At 40.8% G+C, this 24374-nt stretch overlaps 1 pseudogene; it reads left to right on the forward strand.

The window, feature by feature from the left end:
• The first annotated feature begins 9009 nt into the window (after positions 1-9009).
• Positions 9010-11026, forward strand: LOC129030196 (myeloid-associated differentiation marker-like; annotated as a pseudogene).
• The last annotated feature ends 13348 nt before the right edge of the window (positions 11027-24374 follow it).

A 24374-nucleotide genomic window follows, 5' to 3' on the forward strand; every position in this document is an offset into this window, starting at 1 on the left:
AACCTAAGACCTGAAACCATAACAAATCTAGAAGATAACATTGGAAAAACCCCTCTCGACATTGGCTTAGGCAAGACTTCACAACATAGAACCCAAAAGAAAATGCAACAGAAACAAAGGTAAATAGATGGGACTTAATTAAACTAAAAAGCTTCTGCACTGCAAAAGAAACAGCAGAATCAACAGACAACCCAAAGAGTGGGAGAAAAATCTTCACAATGTATACATCTGAAAAAGGACTAATATCCAGAATCTACAAAGAACTCAAACAAATCAGCAAGAAAAAAATCAAACAATACCATCAAAAAGTGGGCTAAGGACATGAATAGACAATTCTTAAAAGAAGACACACAAATGGACAACAAGCATATGGAAAAATGCTCAACATCACTGATTATGAGGGAAATGCAAATCAAAACTGCAAGGTGATACCACCTCACTCCTGCAAGAATGGCCATATTCAAAAAATCAAAAACTAATAGATGTTGGCATGGACGTGGTAAAAAGGGAACACTTTTGCACTGTGGGTGTGAATGTAAACTAGTACAACCACTGTGGAAAACAGTGTAGACATTCCTTAAAGAACTAAAAGTAGATCTTCCATTTGATCCAGCAATCCCACCATTAGGTATCAACCTAAAGGAAAAGAAGCTACTATACAAAAAAGATACTTGCACACACACATTTATAGCAGCACAATTCACAATTGCAAAAATATGGAACTAGCCCAAATGCCTACCAATCAACAAGTGGATAAAGAAAATGTGATATATATATATATATATAGAGAGAGAGAGAGAGAGAGAGAGAATTTTATCCTAAGTGAAGTAACTCAGGAATGGAAAACCAAACATCGCGTGTTCTGTCTCACAATCGGGAGCTTAGCTATGAGGATGCAATGTCTTTATTTAAAGAAATAAGTCCATACAATGGACTTTCGGGACTAGGGGGAAAGGGTGGAAGGTGGGTGACGGATAAAAGACTACACATTAGGTACAGTGTATACTGCTTGGGTTATGGATGCATCAAAATCTCAGAAATTACCACTAAAGAACTTATTTATGTAACCAAACACCACCTGCTTCCCAAAAACCTATTGAAAAAAAATTTTTTAATACACTGAAAAGATTTTTAAAAAGGCAACGACAGACGAGAATCAATTTCCTGGTTTTGTCATTGTACTATAATTATTATAATAAGATATCAGCATTATTGGAAGGAGGAAGAAGGGTATACAAGGCCTTACTCCCCTTTTCTTGTCATCTCGTGAATATGTAATTAGTTAAAAATAAACTGTTTTGAAAAAGTCAATAGTAGTCTCTATATCTCTCTAACGCTATGCTAGTAGAGTAGCAGTAGATATATGTGGCTATTGAGCATTTGAGATGTCTTTTAAGTGTGAAATATATAGCATATTTAGTATGACAAAAGAATAAAAAAACTCAATAATTTTTGTATTGATTGCATATGAAATTATAATGTTTGGGGTATATTTTGTTAAATAAAATATATTATTAAAATTTAAAAAATAAAAATATATCATGGGACTGGTTGCATAACCTTGTGAATATACCAAAAATCACTGAATTATATACTTTTGAAAAGATGAATTTTTATGGTATTATATTACAATTTTGTAGTAGGGACCCTTTTTATCATCTTTTAAGATAGGTTAATATTAGTTTTTCTCTCATAATATTGTTGTGATAATAAAATTAAATTATTCAAGCAAAGCACATTAACACAGTTACCAGCACATAGTACAGGCATATTTCTAAGGTTATGAGGGTTCCATTCCAGACCACCCCAATACAGCAAATACCTCTGCTGGGCGTGGTGGCTCACATCTGTAATCCCAGCACTTTGGGAGGCCGAGGCAGGCGGATCACCTGAGGTCAGGGGTTCGAGACCAGCCTGACCAACATGACAAAACCCTGTCTCTACTAAAAATACAAAAACTAGCCAGGCGTGGTGGCAGGCGTCTGTAATCCCAACTACTCGGGAGGCTGAGGCAGGAGAATAGCTTGAACCCAGGAGGTGGAGGTGGAGATTGCAGTGAGCCGAGATCACGTCACTGCACTCCAGCCTGGGTGACAGAGCAAGAATCTGTCTCAAAAAAAAAGCTACAGATAAATGAAGTTCTCAATCGTGTCTTGAATCCATCAGTGTTGCAGTGAACACATGCCACTTAATGGTACGTTGATCATGAAACAAAGATCTGTCATGATGAAGTGTAAAAGGAAGGAACTGTGAATATTCAATGAGCTGGTTGCCGAAATTTAAGAAAAAACATGGCAAAATTTTTTTCAATTTGTGGTGATTAAGCATCTGCTGATTACAAAGCAGCAGAAAAATTTATTGATGAGTTTGCCAAGGTTGTTGCTGATGAAAATCTGACACCAAAACAAGTCTATAGTGTTGATGAAACATCACCATTTTGGCATTATTGCCCCAGAAAGACACTTGACTACACTTGAGGAGATAGTCAATAGAGGAATTAAGGATGCCAACAATAGAATAACTGTGCTGGGATGTAGTAATGCAGCAGGCACACATAAGTGCAAACTTGCTGTTAGGCAAAAGCTTGCATTCTCATTGTTTTTGAAGAGTGAATTTCTCACCAGCCCATTTTTACACTAGCAAAAAAGCATGGATCGCCAGGGACATCTTTTCTGATTGGTTTTACAAATATTTTGCTGGTGCTCACTACAGGGAAGCTGGAGTAAATGACAACTATGAGACTGTTATTCCTTGACAACCGCTCTGCTCATCCTCCAGCTGAAATTCTCATCAAAAAATAATGTGTATGCCATGTACTTTTCCCCAAATGTGACCTCACTCATTCAGTCATGTGACCAGGGTATCCTTAAAGCAATAAAGAGTAAATATAAAAACACTTTCTTGAACAGCATGTTAGCAGCAGTGAACAGAGGCATGAATGTGGAAGGTTTTCAAAAGGAGTTTAGCATGAAGGATGCCATGTATGCTATTGCCAACTGTTGGAACATAGTTCTAACTGAAGACACAGTTGTGCATACCTGGCACAACCTCTGGCCTGCAGCTATGTTCAGTGATGATGATGAACAAGGTGGTGATTCTGAAGGATCCTATATGTCAAGTGAGATAAAATAATGTCTATCCTCCTTACATATGCAAAAAATAGACCCTCACAGTGTGTCAGTGAGCTGGAGGACACGGAGATCAAATAAGTTTTTGTTTTTCTGTTTTGTTTTTTTGTTTTTGTTTTTTTGAGATGGAGTTTCACTCTTGTTGCCCAGGCTGGAGTGCAACGGCGTGACCTCGGCTCACTGCAACCTCCACCTCCCGGGTTCAAGCAATTCCCCTGCCTCAGCCTCCCAAGTAGCTGGGATTACAGGCACGTGCCACCATGCTCGACTAATTTTTTGTATTTTAGTAGAGACAGGGTTTCACCATGTTGGCCAAGATGGTCTCGATCTTCTGATCTCATGATCCTCCCAGCCTCCCAAAGTGCTGGGATTACAGCTGTGAGCCACCGTGTCTGGCCAATCAAAGAAGTTTTTCACATCAATAATGAAGCCCCACATGTTCATTTGCTGATGGTAAAATAACTGAATTAGATTTGGGGTTTTTTCTTGGGTTTTTTTTGGTGACAGAGTCTCACTCTCACCCAGGCTAGAGTACAGTGGTGTGATCTCAGCTCGCTGCAACCTCCACCTCCTGGGTTCAAGTGATTCTCCTGCCTCTGCCTCCTGAGTAGCTGGAATTACAGGCGGCCACCACCACACCAAGCTACTTTTTGTATTTTTAGTAGAGTCGGGGTTTTGCCATGTTGGCCAGGCTCGTCTTGAACTCCTGACCTCAGGTGATCCGTCCACCTCAGCCTTCCAAAGTGCTGAGATTATAGGCATGAGTCACCATGCCCGGCCTGAAATAGTTTTGAATCAAGTGATCATAACAGTGATGATGAAGATTACATTAACACTGCAGAAAAAGTGCCTATAGACAACATGGTGAAGATGTGTGATGGGCCTATTGAAGGACTAGAGCAGTGTTTGTTCATAATAGAACAAGAAATAATGTCAGTTCATAAAATCAAAGGAGACTTTCAAGACAAAAATGTTGTTAATGAGGCAGACGACTTTGGAGGAATATTTTTAAAAAGACATCCAGCAGAATGCCTTCTCATCCCTAGAGGACTCACCTCCTGGTCTTTCAACTGCTTCTGATGTTTCCTCTTATAAAGAAAAAAAAAAACAGTATATAGTAACCATTTAATCAAAACATAGCATCATAGGTGGAGACTGAAAGCCTGTCACTTGTTATTGCTGATTTTTAATAGATTACAGGTATTCTAGTGATGCTACTGGGCTGCTTACCTACCCTGAACACATTTTTTCACTGTATTAATGATATATCATACTTTTTATGGTTAAGTACTTATATGTGAATAAGTGTAAGAAAATGATTGCTTATCAGTAGCATATAAATTCAGATTCAGGAATTATGGTGAGGCCAAACAACCACATATTGTCCAAAAGGGTTGCATTCTGATGGATCAATGCACACACACTTTGTTTCATGCACAAAATTATTTAAAATATTATATAAAATTACCTTCAAGATATGTATATATGATACATATAAAACATAAATAAACATTATGTTTAGACTTGGGTCCTGTCCCCAAGATATCACATTATATTAATATATATGCAAGTATCTGAAACTATCCAAAATCTAAAACAATCTACTCCCAAGCATTTCAGATAAGGGATATTCAACCTGTGTAACAAGTGTGCAGTGGGTTCTTATCTAACTTTCAGATCTCCCCCACTATAACCCAGCATTTGACCCTAAGCAGTGGGACGCTAAGTTCAAGTCGAGTCTGCAACTTCTTCTACAATTCTCTTGCTTATCTTGTCCCACAAATGGAATGACCAGATTTAGTAGGTAATGATACAAGAAATGTCGTTAAATTTGAATTTCAGACAAACAACTAATGATTTTTCAGTATATTATGTCTCAAATGTCACATTTAGTATATTTATTTATATTATATTTAGTATAAATGTCTCAAGTGTTATATTTAGTATATTTAGTTTTATTTAGCACATACATAATTATGCAACATCTAGCACATACTTAAAGAAATTATTTGTTATTTATTTAAATTTAGCTGGGTGTCCTATATTTTATCTGGCAACCCTACTCCCATGAGGTCTGCACTAGGCTGGAAGGTCATCTTCTGGCCTCATATCCCTTATTATGAAGACTTAGTAACTGCTCATGTTCAAAGCACAACCACAGGGTACTACATATTTATTGACAGATTTCTACCGAAGCCTTGACCCTAATCCAATATGGTTAAAATGTCAATTGCCAAAAACAAACCTATAGTCTTTAAGAATATAGTAAATATTGAACATACAATTGTGTAAACATAATAAATCTATCTGGAATTTAATATTCAAAAGCAGCTCATTACTATTCAGTTTGGTATTTTCCCATTCTTTTAGAAATTTTATTCAATCAGGAGGTTTCTCACCTTTTTAGCAAATGTTTCTACACTGTGAACCTCAGAGATAGGTGAGAATCTGAATTTTATTCAAAGCAAGCAATTGTCTCCTGTCAGTCATGGACTACTCCAGTCATAAATTATCCTATTGTTTTTAATCTCAAAAGTATCACTAACAGGACTAGCTACATAATTAGCAGAACCCGGCCCATAATGAAAATGCATTAGGAATTTCAAGATGGTGAGAGCAGAGCCCTAAGCCAAACACAGGGAGCTCAGTGCGACTTTACAGGTAACATGCCCAGGAAGCAGCTGTGACCACAGAAATCACAAAAGCTAAACCAGGTCAACACTTTGGGAGTGTGGTTATTGGCATTCCTCTTTCCCCAAGCCAAGTGTTGAAATCATCCGATAAATTGTACTTATTTTTTCTTGATCTCATTTGATGGTTTCACTTAATCCCCAAGACCCTACAAAAAGACTGGGTGTGGCCGGGCGCGGTGGCTCACGCCTGTAATCCCAGTACTTTGGGAGGCCGAGGAGGGTGGATCACGAGGTCAGGAGATCAAGACCATCCTGGCTAACACGGTGAAACCCCGTCTCTACTAAAAATACAAAAAAATTACCCGGGCGTGGTGGCCGGCGCCTGTAGTCCCAGCTACTCCGAAGGCTGAGGCAGGAGAATGGCGTGAACTCGGGAGGTGCAGCTTGCAGCGAGCAGAGATCGGGCTACTGCACTCCAGCCAGGGAAAAAAAAAAAAAAAAGATTGGGTGACATCTGGCGGAGGAACTGGGTGGCTGTGGGACAGAGATGAGAGGATGTTTACTGTATGTCCTTTTGCGCCTTGTGTGTTTTGAACCATGTGATGTGAATATATCATCTAGTCAAAAATGAATACATATATTTAGAGAGAGGTTTGGAGTCTCAGATCACACCCAGATGAACAAACCATAGACATTTTGAAGGTACAATGGAGTCACCATTTCTTTGTTTTACTTTTCAGTTTTTCATGGAGTATGCCTCAGTGGGAAGATAGTTGTAAAATATTCTAGGATGCCTTCAATCATCAACAATCATAAAATATTCCAGGATGCCTTTAGCGAAATTTAAAGGGTAGGTTGAATAAGGTAAAACTATTTCTGTGCTTCACAAATTGCTTTAACCCATAATGCAGGGTACGTTTTCAGTTTGAGATTATTGTGAATTATGGGACAGAACATCGTTCTCATTTTGATCTAGCAGTTCAGGGCCTAATTCAAGTTCAACATTCATAACCCTTGGGGCCATCTGGGCCAAATTTCTGTGTTTCTAAAGCTTTCCCTTAGGTTTAAACTCTTATCTTAGTCAGGATTTATTTTTCATGATTCCATTTTGATTTGTCTTTTTATTTTCTTCTTTTATTTTATGATTCTTTTAAATCATAAGAACTACTTCATGGAATGAGGTGGACTATTATCAGTATTTATTCCAGAAAGTAACCATGAATATAGGAGAATACACTTGAAAGGTCTTGTACTTTTTTCTACAGTATTATCTGGTCCTTTTTGGGTCTTAAAGAGTAGCTCACTAAACAAAGAAGTAGAATACTGAATTAAGAATATGACTACATTCACTGAAAAACTGATTGCTGTGTAATCTTAGGAACAAACTTCAAACCAAGCTACATATTAATCATGAGACAAAAGTTAGTCATAATGCATAAACTTCTAACCTTCTACTAACTGTGAGGGGCAGAGCCTGGGCTGGAACCCAGTATGTCCTGAAGTTAAGGAAAGGTTTTCCCAGGATCGAGGCAGATGAGAGAAGTGATGTGGGAGCCAGAACCAAAGACAGGCAGGAAAGATAGACTTGGGAGGAGGCCATAATCCAGATTAGGATTAGCATGTTGGAATATTATCCAGATTAGGATTTGGCCATAATCTAGATTAATACCAACATTTTAGAATACTATTAGTACCATCTATAAATCACACCTGCACTTATTTTCTATTTATAATATTGTGAATAATTGCAAAATAACTTAGCAACAATTGAAATGACCAAACATAAGTGACAAATGGTAAACTATCTAGCCAAAGAACAGAACATTATGCAACCACTAAAAATAACTATTTTAAAAAGTATGATGAGCCAGGCACAGCACTTTGGGAGGCTGAGGCAGGAGGAGCATTTGAGGCCAGGTGTTCAACACCAACCTGAGCAACATAATAAGAGCTTGTCTCTAAAAACAAACAAAACAAAACAAAACAAAAACATAATTTAATTAGCTTGGCGTGGTGGCATGCCCCTGTAGTTTCAGCCACTTGGGAAGCTGAGGCAGAAAGACTGCTTGAGCCCAGGAGTTCAAGGCTGCAATGAGCTATGATTGTGCTGCTGCACTCCAGCCTGAGCAACAGGGCAAGACCCAAGACCCTGCTTCTAACTATATATATATATATATATATATATATATATATATATATATATATATAAATGTATATATATAATATATAAATATATTATATATACATTATTATATGTTATTATATATATAAAAGCTGCACAAAGCAGATGCATATATATATATATAATGATATGGTTAAATTTTCAAATATAATGCTGAGTAAGCAAAGAGAATATAATTTTGTTAAATTGATCCAGGGAAGAGGTGTTAAAGGAGGTAATAATTATGTGTGTTTACATACACAGTCAGATTGTAATTTTATTTTCTTTTTTATAATTTCTTCTAGTTGCAAACATTTTACAGTAAATATCTATTATGTCTTAAAGCTAGGAAAATTATTTTTTAAGGTTTTCCAAAACAAAATCCTTGACTACAATAAGTCTGCCAGTGTGCAGGCATCCTTCCTGAATCACAGATCCATTCTGGTCCCTCAAGGTAGAGGTAAGAACTAAACTCCTAATGCTTGACAATATAATGCACACAGAAGATGTGTCTCAGAGATCTATAGAAACATGACATCAAAATCAAGGCAACATATATGAAAGCACTTCTTAAAATCAGCAATGCAGGTGAATATCAGATACATTTAAAAAGCAAGCAAACTGACCAAATTGAACATGTTATAATTGTCAGTAATGTATTCTCATATAAATGTCTTTTAAAAAGAACATTGGTGAATAACGGCATCTTTTGTAAACCAGGGCCCTCGGATGTTCTCTTTAGTCACTAGATTCCACATAAAAAGGACTGGAAGAGTTTTGCAGCAACTTTGCATTATGTGGGTAACACTAGCAGCAGCCCATCACTTCCTGCAGCACCCAGTTCAGTGACCATATTGAAAGTCCGACCTAGATTTGCTGAACATCAATGAGCAAGAGCCTCAGTGGTACAAAAGCAACAAATACAAGTTTACAAACGTTCCTCATCCTTTTGCTCTATGGAAATAACATTTTCTACTTGGGACTTCAAATCCAATGACTCAACTGAAATTCTCACCCCATGTAAGCTGGTCACACCTTCAAACAAATAATTTATATTGAGCACGGCTACCTGCCTAATAATGTGATGAACACAGATGCTCGTTTAATGTAAACATACAGTGAAGAGAAGTAGCATGAGCAAGTGTCTGCCATGTGCTGGGCAGAGCCTTGGCTCTGGAGTCTCGGTGCTGCTGGTATCTCCTAGTACTCCAACGAGGCAATTGCTCCCACACATGGTTTGGACTGTGAGGGAGTTTCCATGGCATTTATAAACTGTCATGGAACAGGTGGGAGTGTAGCAGTGAGCACAACCAGGACACTCTCATCACCATCTTGGTTTTGGTGCGTTTTAGCTGGCTTCTTTACTGCTTCCACAGCCTCTCAGAATCAACATGCAGTTTTCTCTGAGGTCTTTCCTTCTTTTAAAAACACGCTTTCACTCTCAAAACAGCAGAGAATGAAACTGTGGCTGTTTATATGCTTGAATACAATTATTTCTGCCTCAAGAAACTTTTCAGTATATTTAATTCCTAAGTATCGCTTTGAATGAGGAAGTACATAAATGAATGAATTTATGAATGAATGAACAAATGCATGAATATGAAGAACTTTGAAACTGGGGTCTATAAGAGAGCCAGAGCACTTATTCATCCAAGGGCAGATGGCCTGAGAGAGTAGAGCTGCACAAAGCAGATGCGAAGAAAGGGTGAAGGTGAGTGCATGGCTTCTCAGCCCCCCACTTCCCCACAGCCTGTGGCCCCTAGAGACTAGGCTTTGGGTGTGGACCTCAAAGAATGACAAGCAACAGAATGAATGTATGACTGCAGATTTTCCTGGAGCAAGTCTTGGCCATAGATCAATAATAATAACAGCAGCCAGGCATGGTGACTCGGTGTTAGGACCCGGCGGGACTTCCCCGGGTCAAGGCCAGGCCTCTTCCGGGCTCGGTGCTATGTTCCTGTTCCGCGGGGTGGCGGGTCCTGGGAGGGAGAAGCCCAGACCCAGTGGACACTGACATTGTCTCTCACTGTTCCCAGCCTTTTCCAGGCGTGTGACTTAATCCGTTTCCACAGCCAGACCTTTCTCCGTGAGTTCCTCAGCCAGGACTGCTGCCATGCCGGTGACTGTTACCCACCCAACCGTCACGACCACCATGAGGTCCCCTACCGTCGTAGAGTCCCCTAGGGCCCTGACCCAGCCCCTGGGCCTCCTCCGCCTGCTGCAGCTGGTGTCCACCTGCGTGGCCTTCTCACTGGTGGCCAGCGCAGACGCCTGGAAGGGGCCTGTGGGTAACTGGTCCATGTTCACCTGGTGTTTCTGCTTTGCCATGACCCTGGTCATCCTCCTCGTGGAGCTGGGCGGCTTCCAGGCCCGCTTCCCCTTGCTTTGGCGCAACTTCCCCATCACCTTCGCCTGCTGTGCGGCCCTCTTGTGCCTCTCGGCCCCCATCATCTACCCCACCACCTACGTGCAGTTCCTGTCCCACGACCTGTTCCCGCGACCACGCCATCGCCGCCACCGTCTTCTCTGGCATCGCCTGTGTGGCTTACGCCACCGAAGTAGCCTGGACCCAGGCCCGGCCCGGCGAGATCACTGACTACATGGCCTCCGAGCCGGGGCTGCTGAAGGTGCTGGAGACCTTCGTGGCCTGCCTCATCTTCGTGTTCATCAGCAGCCCCTACGTGTACCACAACTGGCCGGCCCTGGAGTGGTGCGTGGCAGTGTACACCCTCTGCTTCGTCCTGGCGGCCCTCACTATCCTGCTGAGCCTGGGGCACTGCACCAACATGCTGTCCATCCGCTTCCCCAGTTTCCTGTTGGGGCTGGCCGTGCTGTCCGTCCTGCTCTATGCCACTGCCCTTGTCCTCTGGCCCCTCTACCAGTTCAACGAGAAGTATGGTGTCCAGCCCAGGCAGACGAGAGATGTGAGCTGCAGCGACAGAAACCCCTCCCTACCTTGTGTGTATCTGGGACCGCCGACTGGCTGTGACCATCCTGACGGCCGTCAACTTGCTGGCCTATGTGGGCGACCTGGTGTACTCTGCCCACCTGGTTTTTGTCAAGGTCTAAGACTCCCAAAGGGCCCCGTTTGCCTCTTCAACCTCTTCTTCCTGCCCCCCCACCCCCCGAGTTTTCTTTATTGAGTATTCATTTCCTGTGTTTTCCTCTTCCCTATCTCCCCTCCTCCCCCTTTTTCTTTCCTTCCCAATTCATCACACTCTTTCCCAGTTCTCTGATGTATGTTCTTCCCTTTCCTCTGCTGTTTCCTTCCAGTTTTGTTCTGTTGCCCACAACCTGTTTTCACCCCAAGCTGTTTCTCTTTTTCCACTCTCTCTTTTCTTTCCTTCCTCTCATCTCTTTTCTAGGTTTCTTGTTGGTTTTCTCATCTGCCTATTTCCCGACCATCTTCTCCTATTTCCTTGGGAGCCCTGAGGCTTTTCTTCTCCTGTTCCCATCCACCTCCAGAGGTGATGACCTCCACACCTCCACACCTCCACACCCCTTGCAGCTGTCGGTGCCACGTACTCCCAAGGGGCCTTCTGCCCGCCCCCACCCTCTCTGTGCCTTAGTCAGTGTGTACCTGTGTGTGTTTGGGGGAGTGGGAATTGGGCCCCCTTTCTCCCAGTGGAGGAAGGTGTGCTGTGCACCTCCCCTTTAAATTAAAAAACAGTTGTGTATCTCTGGAGGTCAATAATTTCCAGTGAGCGAGGGGCTTTAAGCGCAGACCCTGGGTCCCTAGGCCTTGCCTAGCACTCTGCCTTGCCAGAGATTGGCTCCAGAATTTGTTCCAGACTTACAGAAAACCCACTGCCTAGAGGCCGTCTTAAAGGAAACAAGGGATGGATCCCTTTCATCCCAACTGTTCTTCGCGGTATCAAAAAAAAAAAAAAAGTCAGGCGAAGAACCATAGGATCTTGAAGACAACTGTTTTAAGTATTTGTGAAGGACAGTGATGTGGCCTTCCAGCCTCAGTGTTAAAAATAACTTTTAACACTGTGTCCTTTTAACACGGTGTCCTTCAGAGTGTGTGGAAAGAGATAATAAGTAAATAAATAAATAAACAACATGTCCTGCTTTGGCAGAGAGGAGAAAATGGCCACTGCCGCCCTTCAAGGCAGTATCAGCTTGGGATTTTTTTCTTTCTTTTCTTTTTCCTGGTCATGAGGGCAGAAATTACTGGGCGGCCCTTAAAAAAAAAAAAAAAAGAAGTTTCGGCCCGGCAGGGTGGCTCACACCTGTAATCCCAGCACTTTGGGAGGCCAAGGTGGGTGAATCACTTGAGGTCAGAAGTTTGAGACCAGCCTGGGCAACATGGCAAAAATTCGTCTCTACTAAAAATACAAAAATTAGCCCGGCGTGGTGGCGGGCGCCTGTAGTCCCAGCTACTCAGGAGGCTTAGGCAGGAGACTCACTTGAACCCAGGAGGCAGAGGTTGCAGTGAGCCAAGATCGCACCACTGCACTCCAGCCTGGGCAACAGAGCCAGACTCTCAAAACAAAACAAAACAAAACAAAAAGCCTGTCATGGTGCCTCATGCCTCTAATCCCAGCACTTTGGGAGGCCGAGGCAGGCACATCACCTGAGGTCAGGAGTTTGAGACCAGCCTGGCCAACGTGGTGAAACCCCGTCTCTACTAAAAATATAAAAATTAGCCAGGCATGGTGGTAGGCACCTGTAATCCCAGCTACCCGGGAGGCTGAGGGACGAGAGTCTCTTGAACCTGGGAGGCAGAAGTTGCAGTGAGCCAAGATCATGCCATTGCACTCCAGCCTGGGCAACAAGAGCGAAACTCAGTCTCAAAAACAAAAAAAAAAAGAAGGAGGTTTCTTTTTTCTCTATTGTGAGCTGATGGGAAGGTGAGGATTGCTGCTGCCCTAGCCGGAGGAATGGCTTTGCTTGAGTGTGTGGTGCACATGCCCGGGTGTTGCTGTGTGCTAGTTGCTTCTTGCTGCTGCTTCCTGCTTCTCTGGGACTCACGTGCATAGTGTGATATATATAAATTGTGTGTGTGTGTGTGTGTGTGTGTGCGCGTATATATATATATATATATATATATATTTTTTTTTTTTTTTTTTTTAAATTCCCTGGAACTTTTGGTTCCTATCAGCTCCTGCTGTTAATCATAGAAAAGAAGGCTTGCCCCTTCCCCCACACCCACATCCATAATTTTTTTTAATATCAACATAAAGGTAAAAGAAGGAAAAAATAATAATATAACAATAGTCATAGCCATAGTTTTAGTAATAATAGGTAATATTTTTGAGTGATTACCGTGTTCCAGGCACTAAATTAAGCTCATTTCCTCAATCATCTCAACCAAGCTTCATTATAATCCAATTAAAAGGTACTATTATTAGCTCCATGTTACAGATCAAAATTCTGGCACAGAGAACATGTTTAGCCTAAACTAAACAGCTAGTCTTATGCTATGCATATGGTAATTAAATTACAAGGTGCCAATTATATTTTACATTTTATAAGGAATAGATTGTATCAGTGTGGTCAATGTTTCTCAACCCAGCTGCATATTAGCACCACCTAGCATCCTTCACACTTGGAGTTCTGTGCAATGATTCTTACATGTCAAGTTAAAGGACTTCTACTCAGTAGTGCCCAGATGATTCTGGGTCCTAACCTTAGTGCTGAGGCAGGACTACCCTTGAGGGAGTCAGCCAGGCCCTTGGGTCACAGAGTAACTGACAGGCATTGGAGATCACCCCTCATTTGCATATAGACTCACAGCCCAGCTAACACCAAAACTGCCCTCCTCTCCAGCTCTATGGTGTTAGAAACCTCAAATACAAAATTGTGATGTTTATTTCTTCAAATTACCTAAATAATGTTTACATTGAAAAATAAGGGAAATGCCACCAAAAATTTGAATAAAAAGACTGCAGTATAATAGAAACTTCCTTCCAGGGAAGACACACTGAAATAATTCATAGACTGTGAAAGTTGGTAAAACGTGTATAGATCATCCAGTCTAATGGTCTCAATCCTGGCTGCACAGTAAAATCATTTGGAGAAGCTATTAAATAATACAACTGCCAGCTCCCACCCCACAATGTCTGATTTAATTGATCTGGGGTAGTACCTGAAAATTGGTACTTTTAAAAGCTCCCAAGGGGATTTTTAATTTTTCAGCCATCATGGGGAAGCACTGATTTAGCCCAGCCCCTCATTACCTGTAAAATGGCTTGCCTGAGGCCACCTAGAATGTCATGGGCAGGGCCACATATATCTTTGTAGTCTTCTTTGAATCTATATTGAATCAGAACTATCGTTTCTTTCTGAAAATACTCAAAAAATCTTCTTAGAAAAAGTGCTAGCTGTAAGACAATCAAAATCAAACATGATTACAAATATATATACTAATACCTAACATACCATAATTGTGACTTTTCAGTGAGTCAGTGTGTTAATTGTAATTGCTCATTAAAGGTGTTCTATTTTCCTTGCTTCAGTTATATAGAGTGTGAAATCTTTCAGAGAAACCACATGGAAAGGTGATTGTCCAGATGCTGGCTAATGGGCAATGTCTTTGACCACATAGGGTTACATGCTCTGTGTGATGCTCTGAAAACCATTGCAGTTAATGAGCTGAACAAAATTGTGCTCATTTTCCAGCAACCTCAATAGGCTTGTATCCTGGGAGACAGAATGTGTTTCTGGTCACTCATTCTAACCCCAGAAATCAAGGAAAATAACAGACTTCCACAGAAGCTAGACTGACCAGGTGATACTGTGACCAGGCAAGCATGGGCTTTTGACAGTAAATCCCGGAGAGGAACAGAGAGACGCAGATACTTGATCATTCTTTGCCTATAAACACAATGCTTACATACCCCCAAATCTGACCATGAGTATATGTTTCAGGCAACCAAAATAAATATTTCTGTTTGTAAGCTAGAGAAAATAAAATATCAAGAGCTAAATCCTACATGAGCTTAGTATCTTCAGTCAGCCACATAGCAATAGGTCAGTTTTGTGTGGAAAATGTTTCAGACAAATTAAGAATATTAAAAACAGTGAAGTTAAAGGTAATGTTTAATTTTACTTTCCAGACCACAAGTTTTTAAGGCCTCTAGCCCAACCATTTATGCAAAGTGCTAATTAAAAATTTTATCTGTATATTAAACGGGTTTCTTGTATAGTGTTAGAATCCAGTGCATTCAGCAAACGTGGATTGAGTGTTTACAACGTGACTTATTGAAAATATTATATAGCAGGATGCCATCTGGGAAATTAATTTGTGCTTTTTTTGTTCCCAGTTGCTGTAGATCCATCTGAAAGGAAGGAATCAAGCCTCTGTGTTCCTGAAGTCAGGTCCTTTTCACTCCCAAAAACACAGGTTCATTTGTGGTGGGTCTGAGGCTAGGTGCTCTGGATTATCTAGTGCTTCCTGAAGCCCGAGTTTTGAAAGAAGAAGCAGGATGAATTTTTCTGTACTGGGGAGATTGGAAGGGGAGAATTAGGCTTTGCTCCACCAGATAATGCAGAATTGTGAATAAGGACAAGGTTTGCAGATTCTGCGGCAGCTCAGGGGCAGGGTCTTGAAGGTGTCAGGCACTTAAAGGGTACAGGGCAGGACATCAGGAGCCCAGTCTGGGGACCTACCCAAGATGCTCTCATGTGGAGTTTCCACAGAACCTGAGCAAGGACCTGGATCTGGAGATGTGGAATAGCAATGTTGGGCCCATAAATGGGACCACAAACAGACCCAGCATCTGAGCTACAGCATCATGTGACCATAAGAATAACAGCCATAATTGCAACCCCGGATGAGACCAGGGATTTGCCCCACTCAAGAACTGAGAGGCTGCAGGACCACTTTATAAGGATGACACAAGCCTACAGCATGACTGTACAAAACAACGTTGGACATCTTTAAAAATGATTAATATTGGATTTTTCACTGGTTTGCACATGTGGGAGCTAATACCAGTTCTCATAAAATCCTTCTCAAGAAAGATAAAATTATTCCCTGAATGTCAGGAAAAAAAATTGGTATCTATTACATATGTGTAAGAAGCTTTATTAACAAATAATTTGTGTCACTAAATCACATGAATGTAATGCAATTATATTTTTTCACCCATAATATAATTCAGATGTTTTGTGACAATGCAAGGAAAAAAAATGGATGTCTGGGTGGATATCATTAAAGACTCTTCTCCACATAAATCCCTACCTCTCATTGAATTAGAAAAGGATTTCCTCAGATCTTGCTAAAAAAATCTAAAAGGTAGTTAGTTTAAATCTGAACACTCTCTCATACACAATCTCATGTATTTATTCTTTCAACAAATACATGTATTACATTCCCACTGCCTGGTAGGCATATCTGTATTCAACTCTTCTTTGACACTGGGCTGTGCAGTTATTGGAGTTACAATAGAGAGAAAGAGAAATATGGTTGCTTTCCTCATGGAGCTTTTAGTTAAGTGGAAGAACAAGAAAACTTATCAAAAAACTAAAATAAAATTTGGTAGGTGCCATAACAGGAGAAGTACGTGTTCTGTATTAGCAAATAGCAGAACATAATTTAGATGAGGGTGGTATATCAAGGAAGTGATAAACTGAGAGTAAAATGATAGGAAGAGTCAGCCAGGCGACCATTGCATAAGTTACAGCTTCTCACTATCTCTTCCACCACCAAATTGAGAACATGTTGTGAATTTCAACGTTATAAGATCCTTCAAATCCAAGTAAGCATCCGTATCAAGAATGTATTTGAAACTAGAGAATTGTCCAATAGGATAAAAGAGGGGATGCTGCCTCATCCAGAGCCCAAGCTATTAGCCATGCTGCCCTCTGTGTCACTTCCCTCAAGAAAGACCCTCCACTTGAGCTATGAATCCTATCCTCTCTGGCCATCTCAAGGCTTCACTTCTTGAATTCTCCTATCTCTCCTACCTCGACAATGCCTCCTCTCTACTGGGTCATTCCCTTTGGTGGCACACATGTCATAATAACATACCCATGTGTGTTTTTTTTAAAAGAAGAGGAAAAGAAAGCAAAACAACCTCCTTTGTCCATAGGTAGACACACACACACACACACACACACACACGCTATACCCTGCTACCACCTCACTTCTCCGCCCCCTTTCACAGCAAAACTCCTTGGAAAAGTGCTATGTATTTACCACCCACACTTCCTCATTCCCTCTCCAATGACTTTAATCAGGCTTTCTACTCCTCCACTCCATGGAAATGCCTCTTACCAAGATCAGCAATTATCTCCTTTTTTCCAAAGCCAGTGACAGTTCTCAGTCGTCATCTTCCTCATCCTCTTGGCCGCATTTGGTGTGCTTGTCTACACTCTCCATGAAACACTTTCTGCATCAAGTTCTGACACCCAAACCTTCCCCTGGTTTGGCACTCTTCAGTCTCAGGCTGGCTCTGCCTTCTCTACAAATCTATGAATGCTGGGATGTCCCCAGGGCTCAGTCCTCAGGTCTCACCTCCTTTCAATCTAACCTTACTCCCTCAGAGGTCCCATGAACTTCTTGGGTGCAAATCACATTCACACACTGATGACTCTCAAGTTCCTATGTCAGGCTTACTCCTCTCCCACAAACTCCAGATTCCTCAAACCTCCTGCCTCCTTCACAGCCCTTCTGTAAAGTGAGTGGCCAAAACAGAACTGTTGATTTCCACTATGCTGTAAATCTACCCCCCTTTCAACTAACCATCTACATACTCCTAATCTCCTTTGCCTTGCCACACCTTTTATTTTTCCATAGCACTTATCACCGTCTAACATAGTGTATGATTTTATTTATTTAACTCATTATTCATTGTCTACCTCCAATAAAATGTAAGTTCCACAAGGGCAGAGATCTTTGTTTCATTAGCTGTTATATCCTAAGAGTCTAAAGAATTGTCTTATGTATAGTAGACTCTCAAATATTAAGTATATGAACTAACGAAAGATAAGTGGCTAGCCTACAGCATATGCATTGCATTATATAAGAATATATCCAGGGATTTCTATATATTACAAAGATGTAAATCAACACAAATTTAAGACTCTGACTGAGGCCCTAGAGAAAGGCAGAGATAAAAGAAAGGAGTATGAGTCCTTAAAAGCTACCCTCCTGCTGACCAAGAACAACCACACTGCTGTTATATGAATAAAAAATAAAATTCCATTTGGTTAAGCCTCTGAAATTTTGGAATTTATTTGTTACAGAAACTAGCTAATACACATTTGAACATGAAATTTTTTAGCATGAAATGAGTTCATGTGCTTTGCGGGAATTTACATTATTCATTCAACAAACATGTTGAGCTCTTGCTGTGGGCCAAGAACTCTGATGGGCATAGGGGGTTCAAAGATGAGTAATAGAAAATCATTTCCCTTCAGGAAACCCAAAATTTACAATATCATGCTGCAAGTTTTGTTGCAGAGGAAAGGAAAAGGGGCTGTTTCAGCCCAGAGGAAAAAGCCTAATTCTGCCAGGCAGAGAAGAGACGAATCGGAACAGGGGATGTGACGTTTGGACTCAGTTTTGAATTGTGAGTATGATGAAGAATGAAAAAAGAAAATATGTTGTTTTTGTAAAATGTTACTTGACAAATTTGATTCCAAATTATTTGGCCTTTTCACTCTGTACGGCTGCTCTTAGAGTTTCATTAAACACAATTCATATTCACTTCAGAGGTGAAATTGAACTTTAATGTAGATATATCACTCAAATAGATAGGGATATAATATTTTTCTGCTTGATAGTACAGTGGTAACATAAGGCAACAGAAAATGTCAAAGTGCAAAAGACTGTCCCTCATTATTGATATTTTCCAAATAGTTAATTTACCCCAAAAGATAAATAAAAGCCCTTTGTAATCATCAAAGACAGCACCACTGGGTATTTCACAATCCTTTACACTGGCTACGTGATAAGCTGCACTGTTTTATCGGTCTTACAGTATTTGAAATCTATGAACCAGAAAGACCTTTTGTCTTCCAAATGTCCTATGACATTTGTTTTAATGACGTTTACAAAGGTTTTCCTAACGAAAATCATTGTATGCTTTCAAGAACTAGTTAATTTCAACACTTATTAAGTAATTGCTTTTACTTAAAGACTGATTAAGATTCAGTGAGGACAAATACTACATAATACACTAAGTAAGGAAGAAGTTTCTGCAAACACATATGGGATAATAGCTGGAAGTGGTCCAGCAGACATCCCATGGAGTGGTGTGTATAGCAAAAACAAATCTATCTCATTATATCTGGCACTGATTAGATCCTTTGCTAATGTGTATTACCTAGTTCTCCTTTTTACAAATAAGAGAAATATATGGAACTTAAAGTGAGGGCCAAAGAAAACATAAGTATAATGATAATAATGACATAAATCCCTTTTGAGAGACCTTTTTCTCTCACAAATATTTTTATATTTGCTATCTTATTTGTTTTTCATACAACTTGGAAAAAAATATTAGAAGATGGAGGTAAAAATCTTTCCTAAGCCAATTTTTTTTTTTTTTTTTTTTTTTTTTTGTGACGGAGTCTCACTCTGTCGCCCAGGCTGGAGTGCAGTGGTGCAATCTTGGCTCACTGCAACCTCCGCCTCCTGGGTTCAAGCTATTCCACTGCCTCAGCCTCATGAGTAGCTGTGATTACAGGTACATGCCACCACGCCCAGATATTTTTTTGTATTTTTAATAGAGAGAGGGTTTCACTGTGTTAGCCAAGATGGTCTCAATCTCCTGACCTCGTGATCTGCCCCCCTTGTCCTCCCAAGGTTCTGAGATTACAGGTGTGAGCCCCTGCACCTAGCCGCCTATTTTTTTCTAAGTCCAACTTTCAGTCACCTTCCAGTTTCCAAAATCAGAATCAAGCATTATCTCTTCCTTCCACTGTATAAACACTGGACTGGACACTCTGAGGATAGGAGGATCTGCAAATACAGAGATGAAGCATATTCTCTCCTTCACTATGCTTGTAGTTTAGTGGGGAGAGTCAGAAAAAAACATATGCAAAACAGCACGTTTTGGCTTGCATTATTCTTTTATGTCCTAAAAGAGGAGACAATATTCTCATTTCAGTGAATCAACATCCACACCTTTGAACCAGCCAGAAATTCAGGAATCTTCCCTCATTTTCCCTCTCCCTTACCAGCCACATCCAGTCCATCAAGTCCTGTCAATTTCACCTTCTAAATATTTTTCGCATTATTTCCATCACCATTGCCATAGCCTGAGTTCAAGCTGCCATTATCTCCCATAGGCATGAATTGCACTGTCTCCTAAATAGCCTCCCTGCTTCCATTCTGAGCCTACCCAATGTTCTCTGCACACTGCAGGTGGAGTGATGTGGTAAAAATACAAATCTAGTCATAGGTTTTCCCACTCAGACCACTTCAGGAACTTTACATTAGCCTTATGGTAAGGTGCAAAATTCCTTAATTTAGACCACAAGGCCTTGCTTGATCTAGCCCCTGCCTAACTCTGCAGCCCCATCATCTGCCACTGTATGGCTTTGCTCTCTGTCACTTTGGTCTTCCTTCGGATCATTGAACATTCCTCAGTCCTTCACACTTCCTAGATTTTCCTTTGTTCTTCCCTTTACCAAGAATGCTCCATCCCCTCCCTATCTTCACATTGTAGCCCAACCGTCACTTAGGCAGGAAAGACTTTGTTCACTTTTTAGACACAATTGGTTCTTCTTAATGGTCATCACAACTCATAGCTATGTATTTATTGTGTCATTATTTAAATCTGTCTCCTGCTTCCATCCTGTTCCCACTGCACTGTAAGCTCTATGAGGGCAGGGACAATGTTTTTGTTGCTTACTTTGTATCCCTGTAGCCTAGCACATTGCCTAGCACATGCTAGGAGCTCCGTAAATATACAGTGAATGAGCAAAAAGATGACTGTATGAATGAAGGAATACTGAAATAAAGATTTCACAAAAGAGGTCACCCTGGAAGTGAGCACTGAGGGGGAAATAAGATTGCAATAGTCAGAAAAGTGTAGGGAGGAACTTCCACGCTCTAAGAACCATGAGAAGCAAAGACAAAAAGACAAGAAGTCATAAAGCAGAAGAGGGAATCATGAAGAATCCATGCTTATTTAATTGAATGTATACAGTAATGGAATATTAGCCCAGAAAGATGTACATTCATCATGAAGATCCTAGAATGCAGGATAAAAAATAGCATTTAATTACATAGTGATTCATTACCATTTTATGAGCAAGAAGTGACACGTGTGAAGTGAAATTTGGGCAGTATTCTATGCTTGTTCATAAAGAATGTAAGCCAATTAAAACCATAAACTTATATTACCACAGAGAACAAAGTTATTTTTAAAAGCTATTAATGTCATACATTTGAAAAATAATAAAGATACTGACATGTCCTTGATAGATAAGAGATTTCTAAGATTGAAATTCATGGATAAAGATGATGGATTGAAGCAACCCAATTTGTAACACAGAATCTCCCAAAACCTGAGGAATTGGCAGCACCAGGTACTTATAGAAACAGAGTTAAAAATAAGAGGAGTGGACCAGGTACATTGCTTCACACCCATAATCCCAGCTCTTTGGGAGGCTAAGGTGGAAGGATCATTTGAGCCCAGGAGTTTGAGACCAGCCTGGGTAATATAGGGAGACCTCGTCTCTACAAAAATTTAAAAATGTAGCCAGGGATGGTGGTGCATGCCTGTAGTACCAGCTACTTAGAAGGCTGAGGTGGAAGGATTGCTTGAGCCCTGGAGTTCCAGGCTGCAGAGAGCTGTGATCATGCCATGGCACTGCAGCCTGGGTGTGAGAGAGAGACCCTGTCTCTAAAAAAAGAAAAGCTGGGTGCGGTGGCTCATGCCTGTAATCCCAGCACTTTGGGAGGCTGAGGTGGGCGGATTGCCTGAACTCAGGAATTTGAGACCAGCCTGGGCAACATGGTGAAACTCCATCTCTACTAAAATACAAAATATTAGCCAGGCGTAGCGGCATGCACCTATAGTCCCAGCTACTCGGGAGGCTGAGGCAGGAGAACTGCTTGAAGCCGGGAGGCAGAGGTTGCAGTGAGCCGAGATTGCACCATTGCACTCCAGCCTAGGCAACAGAGTGAGACTCTGTCCTCTGTGTCAAAAGAAAAAGACTGGTTGGAAGTCTGTTGTTTGATAAATAGATCACTAAAACCCCTCCTTCCTTGCAACCAAGAGTTTTATTCTCTAAAAAAATAAAATACAGGGTCTCCACACTGAGGAGTATGTAGCACAGATAAGGAAAAGAATGTGATTTATGGAAAATGAAAGCGGGAGTATAAATTAGGGTTTACATGTCCAGTGCTAAGATTTCCAGCTCTCTTCTCCAATTTGGATTCCAGAATTCTAGCAATACATATAAATTTTCCAGACAGGAGATGAAAAGATTCTTTTGGGGTGAATTTGACAGCTCAAAAGGAAAAACTGATACTGGAAGATATGCAAAGGCCCCGCCAAATCATCCTGTGGTACATCCCATAAATGATAACCAACAACCATCCACTAAGATCAGTAAGACTTTCTTTTCTTTTCTTTCTTTTGAGACAGAATCATACTCTGTCACCCAAGCTGGAGTGCAGTGGTGTGATCTGTACTTACTGCAGCCTCCACCTCCTGGGCTCAAGCGATCCTTCCACCTCAGCCTCCCAAGTAGCTGGGACTAAAGGCACATGCCACCACACCCAGCTAATTTTTGTATTTTTTGGAAGAGATGGCGGTCTTATTGTGTTGCTCAAAACCCCGGCTTCAGACAATCCTCCTGCCTCAGCCTCCCAAAGTGCTGGGATTACAGGCATGAGCCACCATGCCAGCCTTCGTGCAGATTTTCTATACAAGTCTAATTCCCTACTCTCACACAGGAGAATCACCAGACACATGAGGAAAGTAACTAAGCTGAATGATAGAAACCAAAATTTAATCAACTGATTAAGAAAAGCAAGTTGGGGGAATGGACTCTTGAGGGAACATGGGGAATAAAACTAATGTTGATAAACTTAGAGAAATAGAAGGGGATATTATATCCATGAAACAAAAACAGAATGCTATTAAAACAAAATAAAGACAAGAGCCAAAATAAAGCATTAAAAATCCAAGGGTAGAAATGAAAAACTCAGTGGACACTTTGGAAAATAACAGTGGAGAAGTCTCCTAGAGAGGAGAGTAAAAAGAGAGCTGAAAACCAGGAGAGGAAAAACAGCAACATTAGAGAGCCAGCCCAGGAGATTCACCAGCCAAATAGCAGAGTTTCCAGCAGAATAGAGAGAATGGAGGGAAGGAAACCATTAAAGGAATGATTCAAGAAAATAGCCCAGGGCTAGAGGACATGTTTTTCTAGACTTTAAAGGCTTAATCCACGTGGCCAGCACAAATATTAAAAATAGATGAGGACTAAGCTCCGATTTTTTATCTTACCCAAATTCCTACCTAAGGGGTCTAGGGAGTCATGCCCTACAAACTATAAATTCTCATCAGATGGGTTTTATTTGACCTTATATATCGTGACTTATACTTTTCAATCTGACTCTGGCATAACATTATAAGACAAGGAAAAAAATGTTTAACCCCAAAATATATTCCCTTGCCATACCTTAAAATTGCCCTGCAAAGTCTCTTGTGGGAAAAATCCACATTCTATAGAGAATCCCCTTCCTCCTTTCTTTTCCTTCCTTCCTTCCCAGATCCAGGAGATAATCAACTAAGAACCCTTTTAAGTCCGATAGAAAACAATTTACAACCTGCTCTCTCTAAAGTCGGCTACCTAAGGGTTTCCTCTGCACAATAAAACTTAGTCTCCACAATCCTTTTTCTTTAACCTGAACATTCCCGTTGATCCCAAGTTTTCAGACAACATCAACCAGTTGTCAACCAGGAAATGTTTAAATTTACCTATAGCCTGGAAGCTCCCCTAACCTGCCCCGCTTTGAGTTGTCCCACCTTTCTAAGCCAAACCAATGTATTTATTTTTTCCTTTTTCTTTTTTTTTAATTGTACTTTAAGTTCTGGGGTACATGTACAGAACATGCAGGTTTGTTACTTAGGTATACACATGCCGTGGTGGTTTGCTGCACCTATCAACCTGTCATCTACATTAGGTATTTCTCCTAATGCTACCCCTCCCCCAGGCTCCCACCCCTCAACAGGCCTCATTGTGTGATGCCCCCACCCTGTGTCCATGTGTTCTCATTATTCAACTCCCACTTATGAGTGAGAACATGCAGTGTTTAGTTTTCTGTTATTGTGTTAGTTTGCTGAGAATGATGGTTTCCAGCTTCATCCATGTCCCTGCAAAGGACAAGAACTCATCCTTTTTTATGGCTGTATAGTATTCCATGGTGTATATGTGCCACATTTTCTTTATCCAGTCTTCCATCCAAAGTTCACCAACATCAAAAACAACCAATGTATTTCTTAAATGTATTTGATTGATGTCTCATGCCCTCCTAAAATA

This window comes from Pongo pygmaeus, chromosome 12, assembly GCF_028885625.2.
Source record: "Pongo pygmaeus isolate AG05252 chromosome 12, NHGRI_mPonPyg2-v2.0_pri, whole genome shotgun sequence".
Classification (NCBI taxonomy): domain Eukaryota; kingdom Metazoa; phylum Chordata; class Mammalia; order Primates; family Hominidae; genus Pongo; species Pongo pygmaeus.